At 44.4% G+C, this 12,665-nt stretch overlaps 1 pseudogene; it reads left to right on the top strand.

Moving 5' to 3' along the window:
- Positions 1–12,665, top strand: part of LOC139255063 (guanylate-binding protein 1-like) — a 128,349-nt pseudogene that overhangs the window by 10,302 nt on the left and 105,382 nt on the right.

Raw genomic sequence — 12,665 nt, 5'->3', positions numbered from 1 at the left:
AGACCGATGCAAAATAGTTGTTCAAAGTCTCTGCCATTTCCCTGTTCCCCAGTCTCATCCTCTAAGGACCAACATTTACTTTAGCTATTCTTTTCCTTTTTATGTACCTGTATAAACTCTCATTATCTGTTTTTATATTTTGTGCTAGCTTACTTTCATAATCTATCTTCCCCCTCTTTATTATGTTTTTAGTCGTTCTTTGCTGGCTTTTAAAAGTTTCCTAATCCTCTGGCCTCCCACTAGTCTTGGCCATTGGTATGTTATCCTTGTTTTCAATCAGATACCATCCTTTATTTCCTTAGATAGCCACGGATGGTTACCCCTTCTCTTACAGTCTTCTCATTGGAGTATATTTTTGTTGTGAGTTATGAAATATCTCCTTAAATGTCTGCCACTGCTCATCAACTGTCCCACTCTTTAATCTATTTTCCCAGTCCACTTTAGCCAACTCTGCCTTCGTACCTTTGTAGTCTCCTTTATTTAAGCTTAGGACATTGGTTTGAGATCCAACTTTCTCATCCTCCAACTGAATTTGAAATTCAACCATGCTATGGTCACTCATTCCTAGAGGATCCTTTACTATGAGATAGATTATTAATCCTGTCTCGTTACACAGTACCAGATCTAAGATAGCTTGCTCCCTGGTTGGTTCCACAACGTACTGTTCAAGGAAACTATCCCAGATATACTCTATGAACTCTATGACCAATCAACATGAAGGTTAAAATCGCCCATGATTATTGCCGTTCATTTTTGACAAGCCTCCATTATTTCTTGATTTATACTCCATCCAACACTGTAGCTACTATTAGGGGCCTACATACTACGTCCACCAGTGACTTTTTCCCCTTATCTCCTTATCTCCACCCAAACTGATTCAACATCTTGATCTTCTGAGCCAATATCGTTTCTCACTAACACACTGATCTTGTCCTTTTTTAGCAGAGCTACCCCACCTCCTTTTCCTTTCTGTCTGTCCTTCCAAATTGTCACATACCCCTGAATATTTAGTTCCCAGCCTTGGTCACCTTGCAACCACGTCTCTGTAATGGCTATCAGATCATACCCATTTGTATATATTTGTGCCGTCAACTCATCTATCTTGTTACAAATGCTGCGTGCATTCAGATAGAGAGTTTTTTAATTTGTTTTTTTACTATTTTTTCCTGCTTTCACCCCACTTACTGATTCACCTTTATGTTTATACATTCTGTCCCTTCCTGGCCGCTCTGGTTTTCATTTCCCCCAGTGCTACCCTGATCTATTGCCTTCTCCTTATTCTTTGACTTTTTAAATTTCCGCTCACTTGTACCCTCCCCGCCACTAATTAGTTTAAAGCCCTCTCTACAGCCCGAGTTATTCGATTCGCCAGGACCCTGGTCCCAGCACGGTCTTAGAGAGAGCATGGAAGAAAATTGGCAAGTAAAATTGAGGAAAACCCAAAGATGTTTTATAAATACATTAAGAGCAAGAGGATAACTAAAGATAGAGCAGGGTCTATTAGAGACTATAATGGTAATCTGTGTGTGGAAGCAGAAGACGAGGGTATGGTTCTTAATGAATACATTGCGACTATTTTCACAAAAGTGTAGCGATGCAGACATTGCAATCAGGCAGGAGGAGTGTGAAATATTAGATGAAATAAACATAGTGAGGGCGGGGAAGTATTGAGGGGTTTAGCAGCTTTGAAAGTGGATAAATCCCCATGCCCAAATGAAATGTAAAACCAGGCTGTTAAGAGAAGCAAAAGAGGAAATAGCAGAGACTCTGACCATCATTTTCCAACCCTCCCTGGTTACAGGCGTGGTGACGGAGGACTGGAGGTCCACTAACGTTGTTTAAAAATGGAGAAACAGATAGACCGAGTAATTACAGGCCAGTCAGCCTAACCTCGGTGAGAAAATTATTGGAAAATATTCTGAGGGACAGGATAAATATTCATTTAGAAAGATACTGATTAATCAAGGAGAGTCAGCATGGATTTGTTAAGGAAAGGTCGTGTCTGGCTAACTTGATTGAATATTTTGAGGAGGTAACAAAGAGAGTCGTTGAGGGTAGTGCGTTTGATGTAGTATATATGGATTTTAGCAAGGCTTTTGATAAGGTCCCAAATGGCAGACTGGTCACAAAAGTAAATCCCCATGGGATCTAAGGCAAAGTGGCAAGTTGGATCCAAAATTGGCTCAGTGTAGGAAGCAAAGAGTAATGGTTGATGGGTGTTTTTATGACTGGAAGGCTGTTGCGAGTGTGGCCCCACAGGGCTCAGTAATAGATCCCTTGCTTTTTGTGGTATATAGCAATGATCTAGACCTGATTAAGAAGTTTGCAGATGATACAAACATTGGCTGTATGGTTGATAATGAAGAAGAAAGCTGTAGATTGCAGGAAGATATCAATGAACTGGTCAGGTGGCAAATGGAATTCAATCCGAAGAAGTGTGAGGTATTACTAACTGAGGGCTAACAAGGCAAGGGAATACACATTAAATAGAAGGACACTGAGAAGTGTAGAGGAACAAAGGGATCTTGGACTGCAGGTCCACAGATCCCTGAAGGTAGCACGACACGTAGATAAGGTGGTTAAGAAGGCATATGAAATACTTGCATGAAACACAAAAAGTTAGTATGCAGGTACAGCAAGTGATCAGGAAGGCCAATGGGATCTTGGCCTTTATTGCAAAGGGGATGGAGTATAAAAGCAGGGAAGTCTTGCTACAGTTATATAGGGTAGTGGTGAGGCCACACCTGTGCAGTTTTGGTTTCCATAATTACAAAAGGATATACTTGCTTTGGAGGCAGTTCAGAGAAGGTTCACTAGGTTGATTCCGGAGATGAGGGGGTTGACTTATAAGGAAAGGTTGTGGAGGTTGGGCCTCTACTCATTGGAATTCAGAAGAATGAGAGGTGATCTTATCGAAACGTATAAGATTATGAGGGGGGCTTGACAAGGTGGATGCAGAGAGGATGTTTCCACTGATGGGGGAGACTAGAACTAGAGGGCATAATCTTAGAATAAGGGGCTGCCCATTTAAAACTGAGATGAGGAGAAATTTCTTCTCTCAGAGCGTTGTGGATTTGTGGAATTCACTGCCTCAGAGAGCTGTGGAAGCTGGGACACTGAATAAATTTAAGACAGAAATAGACAGTTTCTTAAAAGATAAGGGAATAAGGGGTTATGGGGAGTGGGCAGGGAAGTGGAGCTGAGACCATGATCGGATCAGCCATGATCGTATTGAATGGTGGAGCAGGTTTGAGGGGGCGTATGGCCTACACCTATTTCTTATGCTCTTATATTCTTATTAGCCGAGGCATAGAATACAAGAGCAGGGAGGTTATGCTTGAACTGTATAAAAGACTAGTTAGGCCACAGCTAGAGTACTGCGTGCAGCTCTGGTCACCACATTGCAGGAAATATATGATTGCACTAGAGAGGGTACAGAGGAAGTTTACGAGGATGTTGACTGGACTGGACAAATTTAGCAATGACAAAAGATTGGATAGGCTGTGTTTGTTTTCTTTGGAACAGAGGAGGCTGAGGGGAGACCTGATTGAGGTGTATAAAAATTATGAGGGGCCGAGATAGATTTGATAGAAAAGACATATTTCCCTTAGCAGAGGGGTCAACAACCAGGGAGCATAGGTTTAAAGTAATTAGTAGGAGGTTTAGAGGGTATTTGAGGAACACTGTTTTCACCCAGAGGGTGATGAGGGTCTGGAACTCATTGCCTGAAAGGGTGGTGGAGGCAGAAACCCTCACCACATTTAAAAATGCTCAGATGTGCACTTGAAGTGTCGTAACCTACAGGGCTATAGACCAAGAGCTGGAAAGTGGGATTAGGCTGGATGGGCCGAAATAGCCTCCTTCTATGCTGTACATTTCTATGATTCTCTATGATTCTATGATTGACAGACAGAGACAGAGATGACACACAGACGGACAGACAGACGCACAAACACACAGACAGAATTATGGATGGATAGACAGAGTTATGGATGGATAGACAGAGTTATGGATAGATAGTGTGATAGATAGATCATGTGATAGATAGATAGCAAGATAGATAAATCATGTGACAGATAGAGAGATAGATAGATAGATAGAGTGATAAATGCTTAAGAAAACTCCCCTGGAAGGGGTCAAGAAGAAAATAAGTGCGCCCAGTGCAGCAATGAACCATCCAGACCTCGAGCGCTCGATGCTCTATTTATGGTGTACATTGAGTTATATCATCTCAGGCAGGCCATGGTGGGGTGCTACAATTGGCACTCATGTCCCAGGATGGTGAAGGTTTATCTAAGGTTTCTGCTTCTGCTTCTGATTAGCTCTGGGCACCTCTGGCAGGGAAGTACAGATGTGTGCAGATCCGCTGCAGATAGCGTCAGGCCCGGCTGTGATTCTGCACCCTGCTCTCCAGGTTCAATTCCAATAAACAGATATGTGGATGAGATATTGACAAACTGCCAAGGTTCCAGTCAGTCATCCTCCGGCATCACAAAGTGATTTCAACATAAGAGGCATAGAAAGAAAGACTTGCATTTATATAGTGCCTTTCACGACCACCGAACGTCCCAAAGCACTGTACAGCCAATTGAGTATATTTTGTAATGTAGGAAACGTGGCACCAATTTGCGCACAGCAAGCTCCCACAAATAGTAATGTGACAATGACCAGGTGATCTGTTTTAGTAATGCAGATTGAGGGATAATTTTTGGCCAGGACACCAGGGATAACTCCTCTGTTCTTCTTCGAAAAATTGCCCTGCAATCTTTTACATCCACCTGAAAGTGCAGATGGGACCTCAGTTTAAAATCTCACCTGAAAAATGGCACCTCCGACAATGCAGCACTCCCTCAGTACTGCACTGGAGTGTCAGCCTAATTTTTTGTTCTCAAGTCTCTAGAGTTGGATTTGAACCCACAACCTTCTGACTTAGAGGCGAGGGCGCTATCGACTGAGGCACTTAGTAACATTGGGCTGGAATTTCAATTGATTTGCGCCCCATTTAACACCTTGGCTGGGCGCAAAAATGATTTTTTAGGGGCGTGAAATGAGTCACACAAGATTTGGTGCCCAGGCAGAACTTTCGGCAATGATTTTGCAGCATCACTAAAACTTTCCGCTCCATTGCTATTTTAACCATTGGGATGCCATAAATCGCCTCAGGAGCATTTCACCCAATTTAGCGTCTGCCCGAGAACCCGCCCAGAAAAACCAGATGGACCCAGGGTGCACCAGGCACTAACGGTGCCATGTTGAAAGCGAAGGAGAAAGCTTCAGTTGTGAGTGATTAAAAGGATTAGGAAAAAAATGCTGCGTTACTGCATACTTTTGAATTGTGAAGTTTGTGAGTTTCTAGTTTGTTTTATAAAGGATTTTTGAGGACATTTTAAAAGATGGGGGCCATGCTAGGTTGAGAGCCAGTAATCCTGGCTGCTATTGCCATATGGCTTCAAGCTGGAAGGCGGCTTATTAATTAGCAATGTAATCGAAGAGGTCACATACGTATGGAGAGGAGGCCTTAGCCCTCACGAATTACAGGGAACATACCTCCAGCTCTCTGAGGCACAGTGCGTTAGAAGGCTGCGCTTCCAAAAAGAGGTGGTCAGAGATACAGGCAGACCTACAGCACACCAGCAGCAACAGGACTGCACCGCCCGTCGAGTTGAAGGTGACTGTGGCACTTGCCTTCTATGCCTCCGGCTCCTTTCAGGTATCAGTGGGGGACATATGCTCCATCTTACAGCATGCTACACATTGCTGCATTCACCAGATGACTAATGCACTGTATGCACGCAGAATGGACTTCATAAGCTTCTCAATGACCAGGGAGACCCAAAATTGAGAGTGCTATAGGTTTTGGACGATTTGCTGGCTTCCCCAAGGTTCAGGGTGCCCTTGACTGTAAGCACAATCGCCCTGCGAGCACCTTTACAGAATGCAGAGGTTTTCCGAAACCAAAAGGGATTCCACTCCATGAACGTACAGATCGTCCGTGACCATACTCAGCGCATCAAGGCAGTCAATGCTCAATATCCAGGGAGCATCCATGATGCTTTCATCTTGCGTGAGAGCAGTGTCTCATGCATTTTCCAGCGTCAACCACAAGGCTGGATGCTCGGGGACAAAGGTTATGGCCTTGCCACCTGGCTCATGTCACCACCCTCCCCGTACCCCCCCCTTAGGAACCCTCAGACAGAAGCTGAGCATCGCTACAACGAGAGCCGTATAGACACACGCAACATCGTCAGACAATTGGAGTGCTCAAGCTGTTCAGCAGGTCTCTGAGTTCATCATGGTGTGTTGCATGCTACACAACTTAGCCATCATGAGGGGACAGGAATTGCCAATGGGGACCACCTCAGGAGAAAGGGGGGGGGGGAGGAGGAGGAAGAGGAGCCTGGCGAGAAACCCATGGCACCAGCATCACCACCACCATAACCACAGAGGAGGCATCGTGGAGATTTTGCCACTGCAAAAGCCTTATGTCAGCAGCTCATAATTGAACGCTTTGCTTCAAGAGTGAACGGCAGGCATAATTGAGCGTTGCCTGGCCACGCTATCCCACAATGTTAACTATTCCCCTCTTATTCTGCAAATGAGATAATACACAGAAATGGTTACGGTAAAGAAAAAATGTATTGAACATTGTAACATTGTAAACTTGGTAACCTTCATTGTGAGACTTAAATAAAATGAGCGGCATCCAGCAGTGTGATAATGAGCAAGCTTTTCCCAGTGCTTTCATCTCTGACTGTTCAGTAACCAAATTCAGAAAACAGTGCTTTGTTATGATTCAAATTGATTTAAAACGAGACCACCCATTTTTAATGCCAACTGTAACTTCAAGGCTGAAGCTTATATTTTGCAAAACAAACGGGCCGAAATTCAGGTGCACCAGAAGGCTGCCACACCTATGATTTTTTAAACTGGTACTCACCGCTGGAACTCTTGGTGCAGTGAGTAGATCCATTTTCATCACCACGTCTCTCCCCTCCGTTAAAGGGGGGAGATGCGATCATTTTTTGAATTTGGCCACTGGGCCTCCAGGGAGGGTTTTGGCCGGGCTAGTGGCCTGGCACCCAAGAGGGGGTGCCAGGCTGCTCATTGCCGATCAGCAAGTCGGCCAGCAAAAAAAATTTCTGCCACGGCAGTGGGCCCTCTCCTTTAAGGGCCCTCCCCTTTAAGGGCCACACAGTCTTTATAGGTTGCACTGGCAGAAAGACCTGCCGGGGGCACCGCGCAATGGAGCTTGGATCGAGCTGAAAATGGAAAGGTAAGTATTTGATTTTAATTGGGTGGGATGGGGTCCAGGCCAAAAAATCCCCGACCTGAATTTTGATTGGGGTAGCCTGTTGACGCCAACGCAGCAGCCATTCGATTTTTAGGAATGGTCGCCGCAAACAGACTTTAACGGGTCTCTTTGAGACCCTGAATTTAGGCCCTACTATCTTTTGTGTATTTCATAGTTGCATGAATCATAGTAAACATTCTTAAACAATTTCATTCACACAATGCCGCAGGAATCTGAAGCCCTCCCTCCAGGACCATTTCTCCAGCCATGCATTAACCTGTTTTACCCTACTATTCCCATACTCACTAGTGCATGGCACTGGGAGTAATCCAGAGTTTTCTACCTTTTGAGGTCCTGCTTTTTAATTTCCTCCCTGTTCCTGAAACTCTGACCGCAGGACCCTCAACCCTTTTCCTTCCTATATCATTGGTTCCCACATAGACCACGACTTCTGCCTGTCCTCTCTTCCACCCTGCCCCCCCGTAAAAATGTTCTGCACCCTCTCAGTGATGTCCTTTATCCTGGCACCAGGGAGGCAACACACATTGGTGGTTCCAGAAACACCTTTCTATCCCCCTATCGAGTGCCCTATGACCACTGCATTTCTACACTTTGCTGTATCTCCCGTGCAGTCATTTTCCCCACAGTGCCATGGATGTCCCCCAAGGTGTCGTCACCCTCACCGGCTCACTTTTCAGTGCTGAAAACCGGTTTGAGAGTATCACACTCCTGAAGGATTCCTGCACTGCCTGCTTCTTCCAACCCTACCAGGTAGCCACCTACTTACTATTCGTGGGCCACCACAACCTGCGAGAGAACATCTCCGCAGGTCGGGGCTATAAAAAGAGCTGGAGCGTGCCACTGCAGCTTCCAGTGCGAGTTGACACAAATGTGTGACGGTTTCGAGGTGGGTGACTGGGTGACATCAGGACCCAGGTCGCCGTTTGGAGCGTGGGCAGGAGCATCGGCAGGGCACTGGTACAGCAGAGGAGCGGGAAGGTCATGGCAGACTTGCGACGAGTGATCGGGGCGGAGGAGTGATGAGGAATCGTGGCTGAGATTTGGTGGGTGATCGTGACGGAGGTTCGGCGAATGTTTGGTGCAGAGGTGTGGTGGGAGATCATGGCGTGGGTGCAGCGAATGAGGGTACGGGGCCCAGAAGAGCCGAGGGCCCAGGGGCAACATGGTCCAGCCCACACTGCGATATGTGTGCGCACTAGATCCGTGTAGCAGAGCAGGTCTCCAGTCATCCTTGCCATTGGATAAAGGCCTAGCTCTGTCAAGCCCGTGTGGTGGTTGGTGTGCAACGGTCACCACACGTTAAAAAAATCCACGCACAGGCATTTTCCACCCCAGTCAATTGGAGTTCAGGACTGGAACATCGGGTCCTTCATTGAAACATCTGTGAACTCTTGTGGAAGCAAGTCACCCTCGTTCGAGGGACCGCCTGTGATGATGATGGGAAATTCCCTCGCTATATTCACGGTGTCGCAAACACAAAGCATCCAGGTGACATCGTTCCACACATACCAGACCCAATTTGGTCAGTTTTATGATCTTCAAATCGTAAAATGCTACTAATTTAATTAGGATCATAGAATGGTTGCAGCACAGAAGGAGGCCATTCAACCCGTGCCGACTGTCTGCAAAAGCACTTCAGCTAGTCCCAATCCCCCGCCTTTACCCAGTAGCCCTATAAAAAAAAAAAAGTCCTTCAGGTACTTATGCAAGTCCCTTTTGAAGGCACAATTCCAGGGAATTTCAGGCAGTGCATTCCAGATCCTAACCACTCGCTGCGTAAAAACGTTTTTCCTCATGTCGCCTTTGGTTCTTTTGCCAAACATCTTAAAACGTGTCCTCTGGTTCTCGACCCTTCCGCCAATGGGAACAGTTTCTCTCTCTATCTGCTCTGTCTAGAGACCTCATGATTTTGAGCACCTCGATCAAATCTCCTCTCAATCTTGTCTAGTTCTCTCCTCTCTAGTTCTGACGATGGGTCTTCAACCTGAAAGTTAACTCTGCTTCTCTTTACACAGATGCTGCCTGACCCGCTGAGATTTCCAAAATTTTCTTTTTATTTCAGATTCCAGCATCCGCAATATTTTGCTTGTGCTCCTCTCAATTTTCTCTGCTTCAAGGAGAACAATCCCAGCTTCTCCAGTCTATTCATCCAACTGAAATCCATCACCTGGAACCATTCTTATAAATCTTTTCTCAAAGGCCTTCACATCCTCCCTAAAGTGCAATGACCAGAATTATACACAATACTCCAGTTGAGGCCAAACCAGTGTTTCAGAAAGGTTCATCATAACTTCCTTATCTTCCACATTTCTTCAGGATTTCCACCGATTTTCCATTTTACTCTCAAAATTCTGTCAATAGTGATTAGCTATGTCAGTTCTTTTCAAATTTTAAAGGTTTATTCAGTGGGAGAACCATCAGGACACCACACATACATGGTACGTTTGCAATCATTGCATTGAATGGAGTAGAGGACAGCAATGTTATCGTGCTTGTTTTAAGTTTGAATTTCGAGCTCTGTGAGCAATCAGTGCCGTTTTCCTACACTGAGAAAGATGGGATATAGGGAAATTTATTGCCATGTGTAGAAAATACATCACCCATTATAAGCAAATGGATTGGAATATTAGACGACCAATGCAATTCTGCTTGTTTTACAACATCGCCCAAGTTGACTTTCTATCCCATTGTGTCCGTTTCTCTAGACAAGGGAATGGAAAATCCGAACGGCAACGCTTGTGCTGAGGATTCTGCTGGTAGTGTAGATGGAAGCATAAAATTACAAAGCTATGTCAACAGATGAAGTGAATGGGTCAAACTGTGGCAGATGGATTTCAATGTATGCAAATGTGAGGTTATCCACTTTGGACCTAAAAAGGATAGAACAGGGAACTTTCTAAATGGTGAAAAGCTAAAAACAATGGATGGCCAAAGAGGCTTGAAGATCCTGGTCCATGGAGCATTAAAATGTCATGTACAGGCACAGAAAATAATTAAAAAGGCTAATGGGATGCTGGTGTTTATATCTAAAGGACTAGAGTACAAGCGGGCAGAAGTTATACTGCAGCTATACAGGACCCTGGTTAGACCACAACTGGAATGCTGTAAGCAGTTCTGGGCACCACACCTCAGGGAGGATATATTGGCCTTGGAGGGAGTGCAGAATGATACCTAGAATTCAAGGGTTAAGTTAGAGGAGAGATTACACAAATTAGGGTTGTATTCCCTAGAATTTAAAGGTTAAGGGGTGATCTGATCGAAGTTTCCAAGGTATTAAGGGGAACAGATAGTTTCTCTCTATCTACCCTATCGCTGCTGGTTGGGGATTCTAGGATTAGGGGGCACAGTCTAAAAATTTAACAGACCTTTCATGAGCGAAATTAGGAAACACTTCTAAAAGTGTAGAAGTTTGGAAAACTCTTCCGCAAACAGCAATTGATGCGATGATTTTAAATTGGAGATTGATAACTGTTAACCAAAGGTGGGTATATGGAGTTAGATCGCAGATCAGCCATGATGTCATCGAATGGAGGAACAGGCTGAATGGTCTCCTCCTGTTCCCATGATCGGCATAGAGTAACCACATGGCCGTATCGTGCATGGTGGGAGGAGGGGGATGGTTGACCATTTGTTGGGAACCCATGCTCCTGATTATACAATGAGATGTCAATGAGTACTTGCCTGATAACATGAGATGAATATAAGATAGTATCACTTCTGAGCTTTATAATTGATAGGCAGAAAATAAATCAACTGCATGGTTAAGTATATATTAGGTCATTAGTTGACGGAAAGGTTAAGAAAGGGATGTGGGAACAGAGCAGGTACCTCGAACGGTCTGCTTCCATGGTGTCACTTCTATGTAATTCTAAAATTCCAGGCAGAGGCTTCCCGCGGGAGTTCACAGACCAGCGAATGTGATTCAGGTCCTGTGCCTTTGAAGGATTGTGTTTTCAACCGGCAGGTTCCTGGGCAGTGGATGACGTCAGGCCCCTCAAGAACGCTGCATGCGCGAAGCCTCTGGCTTCGTTCGTCAAATAGTCCTGCCCACAGACCTGTCGAAAAGCTCATTTGAATAAGCTACGCCCCCATTATTCTTTAAATACCAGTCTTCAGCATTGAAAGTCGCTCGGAAGCCTTCAAAGCAAGATCTTTAAATACTTTATTAATCCTTATGAAAATTTAAAAGACTGTCAAATTTGATTTGAAACATTTAAATGGTTCTAAAGACTTTCAAAGAGAATCAAAACATTTTAAAAACCTTGAAATAATTTACATTATAATTATAATTAAACAGACAAGTGAAATGCAAGTATCAAAGTGTCCTCATGAAGAGCTAAGAATTTCAGTGGCGATGATCTGAGCACATGCCTCAATGAGCTTGGGGCAAAATGCCCAAGGTTAATTGGGATCGCGAAGTCGAAAGCACAATGAAAAGGACAAATGGCAGCATGGAATGAAGTTGCGATGGTTGTTAGCACCAACTCCACCATTCCAGACAGTGGAATAATGCCGCAAAAAATTTAATGATTTGATGAGAATGGCCAGGGTTTATATAGTTAAGAAGTCTCAAAGGTTGTAACCTAGTTAAAAGTCCATTGTGAACTGATATCATCATCATAGACAGTCCCTCGAAATCGAGGAAGACTTGCTTCCACTCTAAAAGTAAGTTCTTAGGTGACTGAACAGTCCAATATAGAAATTACAGTCTCGGTCACAGGTGGGACACAGTTACATAAGAACACAAGAAATAGCAGGACTAGGCCGTACAGCCCCTCGAGCCTGCTCCACCATTTAATAAGATCATGGCTGAGCTGATCAAGATGAAGGGGTTGTCTTAAAGGTTGAGCCTATACTCATTGGAATTAATAATGAGCTGATCTTATTGAAACATCAGATTGAGGGGACTTGACAGGGTAGATGCAGAGAGGAGGTTGCCCCTCTCGTGGGGGAATCGATAACTAGGGGGCATAGTTTCAAAATAAGGGGCCACCCATTTAAAATGGAAATGAGGAATTTCTTCAGAGGGTTGTGAATCTTTGGAATTCTCTCTCCAGAGAGCTGTGGAGACTGGGTTGTTGAATATATTTAAGAAGATTATTGCACCAACAAATTAGCCCCGTGGTTGGTCGTTTCGATGGTTGAGTTTTCCTTCACTTAAAATCGAGATGTTGAAGCATTGGTGGAATGAACAGAGAGGTTCAAGGTGCTGTAACAGTTGGAGCAGAATCCAGTCTTACCACTAAGAATCACTGTTTGACTCTCGTGTCAAATCAGAGTACAAATCTCCATTATTTGGACTGAGCTTTGCAGGAAGAAACCAAACATTACAGCATGTTTAATTGGGAGCAAA

Source organism: Pristiophorus japonicus, unplaced genomic scaffold (genome assembly GCF_044704955.1).
Source record: "Pristiophorus japonicus isolate sPriJap1 unplaced genomic scaffold, sPriJap1.hap1 HAP1_SCAFFOLD_584, whole genome shotgun sequence".
Lineage (NCBI taxonomy): Eukaryota > Metazoa > Chordata > Chondrichthyes > Pristiophoridae > Pristiophorus > Pristiophorus japonicus.
The sequence above is the reverse complement of the archived record's forward strand: the minus strand, read 5'-3'. Positions and strand labels throughout refer to the sequence as shown.